Source organism: Vanacampus margaritifer, chromosome 8, assembly GCF_051991255.1.
Source record: "Vanacampus margaritifer isolate UIUO_Vmar chromosome 8, RoL_Vmar_1.0, whole genome shotgun sequence".
NCBI classification, from domain to species: domain Eukaryota; kingdom Metazoa; phylum Chordata; class Actinopteri; order Syngnathiformes; family Syngnathidae; genus Vanacampus; species Vanacampus margaritifer.
In genome coordinates this window covers 3,302,074-3,309,398 of record NC_135439.1, presented here as the reverse complement: position 1 = coordinate 3,309,398, position 7,325 = coordinate 3,302,074, and the positions used below count along the sequence as shown (strand labels likewise).

At 41.0% G+C, this 7,325-nt stretch overlaps 1 protein-coding gene across 1 annotated transcript in view; it reads left to right on the top strand.

Annotated features, from left to right (window-relative positions):
- Positions 1-1,407: 1,407 nt before the first annotated feature.
- Positions 1,408-7,325, top strand: part of sox13 (SRY-box transcription factor 13) — a 32,179-nt gene continuing 26,261 nt past the window's right edge. Inside the window, exon 1 of the mRNA XM_077573620.1 lies at positions 1,408-1,711. The gene's annotated coding sequence lies outside the window, so the exon portion shown is untranslated. The remainder of the gene's footprint in view (positions 1,712-7,325) is intronic.

The window sequence follows — 7,325 nt, the reverse complement described above, 5'->3', positions numbered from 1 at the left end:
AGGCAGTAAGTAGGGCTTGACTGGCACACACACAAAAAAAAAAACGACCCTGGCCTTTTGACTTAGGCGCATCAGTCTAGCCCGGCCCAGCCCGACTCCTGCCTAACATGTAGTTCTGTCACTGATGATGTTTCAGGTATTTGAACTAGATTACCAGACTAGTCCCTCTAAATTGTGGGCCAGTCTGTTGGGGTCAAATGTAGGAAAAAAATTATTAAAAAGCACTGCATCTGCCTCAAAAGAGGCCTGCCCACCGGGCGTCTGCCCTGAATGCCAGATGGCCAGTCCAGCTCTGGCAAGTATGTGCAAACTCTTGAGGTTGTTAGGTCAACGTTGGATACGTCACAATCACATTTTCATGAAATAAAATGTACATCTATATCAACCTTGCACAACACACATGGATGTGGATCATTTAAAAATGGATGGGTTTAATGTGTCCTCCTATTATCAGGGATGTGATTTGACCAAAGTGAAATTATCTGAAAATTTAGCCGGGGGTCTGGGGGCCGCTGGCACCCAGCTAGGTCCAGGTATGCTTTTTAAGTACTTTCAATGCACTCACATGACAAAGAAATAGACAAAACAACAGCATAAATTTTCAATGTATATTGAACTATCCCATATAAAATGGCAGTTTTAGTCAACTCAAAATCAGTCACATTCAAAAACATTGGACTGCCTTTGCTTTTAAAAACTATCACTGAGAATATCATCATATCTAACTAATGTGATTACTAAGTTAACACATAAATAATGTTGAAGAGTTCAAATTTCATGAACAAATAATTGTATCATGACCAAATGAAAAGTAACTCATATTAGAGCATACCACAAATGTCTTTGTTATAGCAGAAGATGTTATTTGTCGGAGTCATGTGCATACACAATGAACTACAAAAAAAAACAAAAAAAAAATCGGATTTTTTTTTCTTTAGGGGGAGATAAAAAAAGCGGAATTCCGCGAATTAGCGGAAAAATCACATCCCTGTATTATATCATCTTATATGTCCCAGGTCCAAACCATTGTGATTGGGGTTTGTAACATAGTTTTATTTATATATATATATATATATATATATATATATATATATATATATATATATATATATATATATATATATATATATATATATATATATATATATATATAAAACAGTCCATAAAACCTAGTGATGCCCCTGGTTGGCACTGATAATAAATGGAGTTACTGCAATATTGAACGGAATTGAGTTAAAAGAAACGATGATAAGGAGCAACTCGTCAATAAGGTTGGCCAATATTGTGTTTGTGAGTCATTGATGGTTGATATCGATCCCCTCTCCCTCGCGTTTTACTCGAACCTCGCTCTCTCTCTCCTCCCCCGTGCACTCCGGTTGTCCCCACAACCTCAACCGCGAGTCAGACTCGCTCTCGCCCTTTAAGTGGGAGGTGAGCTGCGGGCCGCTGTGGACTGACTGACTGGCTGGATGCCAAGCCAGGTTGGCTGCGGATACGAGGAGGGAGGACGGCGCCGTGTTTTCCGCGGCCACGGTGTGACACTGGTCCGAGCGCAACACCGACAGACTGTCAAGATCGTCGGAACCACCGGACTGAACAACTCGTGTCGGCGGGCGGTTTTTGGCAGCCAGCTAGTAAAAGAGGAAGAGGAGGACGACGGAAGTTTTTGCTGGCTTTTCTTGAGGAGTTTCGAACGCACCGGGACTGCCTGGTGAGTGTCACGTTGATCGCGACTTCACCATTTCACTCTCTCTCTCTCTCTCTCTCTTGATTTCAACGTCAGTTAAAACTGCTGCTCGGAGTTTGTAATTACATGTTAGTATACGGGATTCGTGTAGTTTGAACATTATTAAGTCAGTATTGCTGTAAACGTGTGTAACTTTCTCGTCACGAATCTGGCACAGTTAACGAGGCTGCATGACAACTTGCCCACGAAGACTTTTGGATGATGATGATGATGATGTTGTTTTGGTTGACAGAAATCAGTGATTTCAAAGTCTAACAAAATCAAGTTCAAATTTTCAGATTTTTTTTCTTTTAAATTTCATTCCGGAATAAGTGATATTACGTAAAGCTTTTGAAACTTTCTTCATCTTTAGTCCTTATGTGTCAGAAGTTCTTGTCCGTCTTTGTGTGCCCTGCAATTGGCTGGCGACCAGTTCAGGGTGTCCCGCGCCAACTGCCCGAAGCCAGCTGGGATAGGCTCCAGCACCCAAGCAACCCTTTTGAGGAATTAAGTGGTTATGAAAATGGATGGATGTCCCTGGCGCAGGGGCGTAACAACAAATTCTCGTGCCCCCCCCTTTCAGACATTGACCCCCCCCCCCCCCCCCCCCAAAGCCTCCCTTATGCTTGGGGCTCTGGTACACCATTCCAATCACCCACCCTTCTATTTTGAAGCCCTTGCTCAGAGTGATATGATGACAGGGTGGACCAATGTCAAGATTTCGGGATCTCATCAGTGGGAAGACAACGTGTGTGTTGTTGTTGACTTTATACAAAAGCTTCGGAGTTCCTATACGTTCTTCAAATCAGTCTCATTTTGATCCTTGATTGCTCTTTGCTGTTGTAAAAAAAAAGAAAGAAAGTCATATTTACTCTGAAAAAAAATAGTCAAGTTTTTTCACTCAGAAATTCTAAGTACATTTTGCAAGGAGAGTTTTGAGTGCATTTATAGTAGTTGAGTTAAAAAAAAAAAAAAAAAAAGAAGCTATGTAAGCGTTGATGAGGAATAAACTCATGACCGTCATCTTGGGAGAATACATGCTACCACATGAGCCATGCCGCTCGTGCCGTTTGCCACTGCATTGTTGGTGAGTCCAAAATGGGACTAAAACCGGTCTCTTGGAGGATTCCACCTGGCTCCAGCAATATACTAACATACAGAAGGAGTGGTGGCATGGCTCAGGTGGTAGAGTGGCTGTCGCCCAAGCTGAAGGTCATGAGTTTGTTCGCTTTGATAGCTTTTTATTTCCTTTAAAAAAAATAAAACTTGTAAAATTGACTCAAAACCTTCCTTGTAATTTCTGAGTGAAAAAAACTTATTACTAAGTTTTTTGAAGGAAAAAATCCTTTCTTTTTCGTTTTTTTTTACAGTGTACTATCTTCACACTCCCAGTTCTGCAACCTTCTTTCTTTCTTTCTTTCTGCAACTTCTCGATCAGTCTTGCAAACATGCTCACAAACACACATTTGCGCCCAAAGTCACACACATAATAACCAAAAGGAGAGGTTGGTATGTCACCCTTGACCTCTGCCCTCAGCACCTCCCTCCTACTCCATTCTTTCTTGTGAAGTTTTGTCCTCTCAGGTGAACGGGTTCATACTGGTTTGAAATGCAACTGACTAATTGTCACCCGCCTCTCGTACCACCCATGCACGCTCATCATTTGCCGTGGTGGTGTTTTATTCATGTTTGAAAGCTTTTGATCACGTGCTGTTAGAGATGAGCGATTTTGGCAAATAATCTTTTTTTTCCTCCCCTCAAAATTGTGATTGCAATTTAATTTGTGACCCCCCCCCCCTTTTTCTAATGTCATTTTCAACAAACATTCTTTATTACAACAATCAATATCAGATCATTATACGATAAGGTCAAGGTAAATGAAGCATTAACTCATTCACTGTCATTGACGGCTGTAGACGTCAAAAATTCATTTAGATTAGTTTAACATGTTTTTCCACTTTTGTTAACAAGAGTATGAAAATCTAGAAAAAAAAATTATTGTACATTTAAGACAGACATAAAATTTGTGATTGAAGTCATGTGATTAATTACAATAAAAAATGTAATCGCCTGACGCCGCTAATTTTTAATAATCTTTTATTTAAAAAAAAAAAGAGGATTAAAAAATGTCTAGGTGTTCATATTCCTGTTAACAAAAATGGGGATTTTTTTTTAAACTAATATAAATAGTTCAAATAAATTTTTGACGTTTATAGGCGTCAATGGCAGTGAATGAGTTCATTAATATGAAAGACAGTTAGAGGTATAAACTTACTGATTATTTTTAATGTACATTTATTAATAATAACTTTTCCAAAACTTTGCACCTGCATTTCGTGTGCGCGTGCGCACGTGGATGTATGTGTGGTGTAGTGTACCATTAGTGATACGCTGAACACCTCCATGAGGGCAGTCGCGCAGACAAACCAACCCCCCCCCCCCCACCCTTCATCTCTCATCCTGACCTCCTATATCCTTCGGACATTGTTCTCTGAATCCTATTGAACCGGGAGTCCACAGAGAACACCACAATGGAGTATAATTGTGTGCGTGTGCACGTGTTCATGCGTGTGTATGCGTCTCCTTTAGTCCTTCAGCACAGTGTGAGGCCGAGCCAATCAAACAGAACAATGGCGTGTTCGCGGAAGCCTTGTGATCTCTTGAAATAAAACCCTCTGACTGCATTGTCTCTTTGAAAGAATCACAAGGAATGTGAAGGTTAAAAACTGGACCGAGTGGTCCGGACGGTGACATTTGACAACTTGATCGACGTCACATTTTTGACGACAGTGCCAAGGAGTCGCATCATGAATCACTGAAACGTCAACCCTTATCTTATGATGGATTTTTGGTGCTCCACATTTAAAAGCTATTTTAAAATAAGATGTCTATTACTGACGGACTTTAAAAAAAAAAAAAAAAAACTCTGTTAAGCTTTAAGTGAGAGGTTTCCACCCTAAAAAGAACCATGTTAACTCTTTCACTGCCATTGACGTTTATAGACGTCAAGTAAAAACCTACTGAGCACTGCCAATGACGTCTAAAGACGTCATCCAATTTTTTTTTTTTTGAAACGGGTGCGGGCAAGGCTTCCGGAGCTGTGGTGAAGGTTTCCAGCCGGTCTGTTGTGCCTAATGACTATTTTTGGCCCCTAGAGGGCAGCGATGACTCTTTTGACAAGATCGGGTGGGCGTCAGTAGAGGCGGAGCTAGAGCGTCGAGCAGGAGATGAGAATGGAAGACAAAGGAAAAATGGCGGCCGGTCGCGAGGAGCTCATGCCCGAGCCGTTTTTTTTTCAAAGACCAAAAGCATCGCTGAAAAAGCACATTGTTGACGACGATGATCATCATCGATGATGAAGATGAGGGTGGTGACTCCGTGGTTGGGAAGCATTGACGCGGCAGTAGAAGACGTTAGATGGAGCTAGATGGAGGAGGGAACGGGCAATGGCGAGCGTTTGCAAGCAGCTCTACACTTACAAGACAAAAGGCATCGACCAACGCTAAAATAGTACATTGATGACGACGATGATCATCATCGATGATGATGAAGGTGAATCCGAGCTTGACGGCGAAATTGGAACCGCTGACGCGGCGGCTACGTAATGCGGAGCACAGCCGAGCACGCACAGGCGGACGTTCGATCGGACGACGGAGAGTGCCCCGAGTCCAATGCATATTCATCGGAGGAAGTGTGTACAGTCTGCTACTTGCTTTTTATTCCCCGGAAAAAAAAGGCCGTCAAGAAAGTGTAACGTTTGCACGCAAAACGGACCAATGCGAAAGTGAAAGTAAACTGTTGTGCAAGTCCTGGCGTCTCCTTGCACGCAGGAGAGCGTTACAAAAGGAAAAACTGTATTTGAAACATCCACATAATTGTAAGTAGTACCACAGTTGCACACATTTGTAAATAGTTTGCGAAATTGTTTTGTCAAATTGTTACACTGTTGAATGGAAATAAACGTATTTTGCAAACTAAAAACACTTTTTCATTGTTGGTGAAAGCGTTTTACAGAAGTAAAGCACTATTTAGGTATTTGTGGCATCATTCATGGACAAAAAGAAGTGTACAGTTCACTAGAGTGCATGAAATAACATTGTTTCACAAAAAGCTCTTTTTCTCCGCTTTTTGTTTCAAAACAGAGCATTTCGGGGAAGCTAACCATTTTCTATTGTTGATTACTGAAGAACGGAATAAGGTAGAAACAAACTTTTTTTTCTGATGAAAGCTGAGAGTTCAATCTTTCATTTAGTAGTATGTGTGTTTCCATAGTCCAAACACAACATTTTCTGTGGACCTTGAAAGATCAGTCAAAATGCTTAAATCGTCTGTCACTGGCGACATCCCGTTTCTGAAAACGTCTGGCAGTCAAAGAGTTAATTAAATGACATTCTGAAATTTTGCTCTACGGAGCCCCTAGGGTGACATGGTAGGAGGAAAAAAAATCTTTTTTTTTCATCTTTTTTTTTTTTTTTAACGAGTTGATGTACTTCCGGGTCAACTTTGGTGTGCCTAAAAGTAACGAGGATGAAAACGTCCACAGCAGTGGGAAAGCTTAATTGAATTTTATTTTGAAAAAGGTACTGCCATAGATATATATGCTATGGTGCCGCCGCCGCCTCTCACCCGCACATTTGAGGCGGCAGTATCCAAACTGACCCGGAAGTACATCAATGCAGAAAATAAATAAATAAATGAAAAGGCGTCCACTCGCATCAAAAAACTTTGCGAGGGATCGCAATCTTTGCAAGTGAACCTCCGAAGTTATCCAGAATTTGTTGAAAAAAAAATGTTTGATTGATTTTTGTCCAGAAATTTCAGATTACACTGCAATAAGGTAATAATAAATGAGAATATTTTTTGAGAATGTGCTTGTAATTATTTACCCCCCCGAAAAAAAAAAAAAAAAGGAAATATTTTTGACCTGTCGTTATAGCTTACTGACATACTAGCCGAACCTTTGGGTGAAAATGAGTTTGGACACCCCTGACTTCCGTGAACACAGTGTAGCATAAGTGCAGTAAACGAACTGTCAACGGTTCGTGTGAAAATCAAAATCACTTTCTTTAAAGCGGTGCCTTGGATGTGAATTAACGCGTTTGAATTGTCATTTTTGAAGAAAGACTCCCGTTGGAAGGTCTTTTGATTCCCGTTGCTTTTGGGCGACATTTTATTCTTCGCAAGAGGCGTCTTTGATACTTTTCACTTGTTGCTGCGGCGGAGGAGGCGCAAGGCAGCGGGAATGTCAAAGGAAACATTACTAAACTTTCTGCAAGCAACAATACACGTGCGCACAACCAATGTCAGCGTCACAAAGCATTCTCCAGATTCTTCTTTACAAAAAAAAAAGCGGTTTAACAATCCTCTTTTATGTTTGCTAGGTTTCTATGCCTCGCTGCTCACAAGGTTGAATATCTTTTTTTTCTGCTGCTCTCCCCCCTTCGTTTGTTTCAATGGACGCGCGTTTCATAAGTGCTGCAGTGCGCGAGTGTGTTTGTGCGTTGCGCACGTTTGCAAGGATGGATACATATTTTTCACAGCACACTTCACTACTTGTGTCTCATTCTATTCGGATGCAGTTTAAAATATTTGGTGGCAT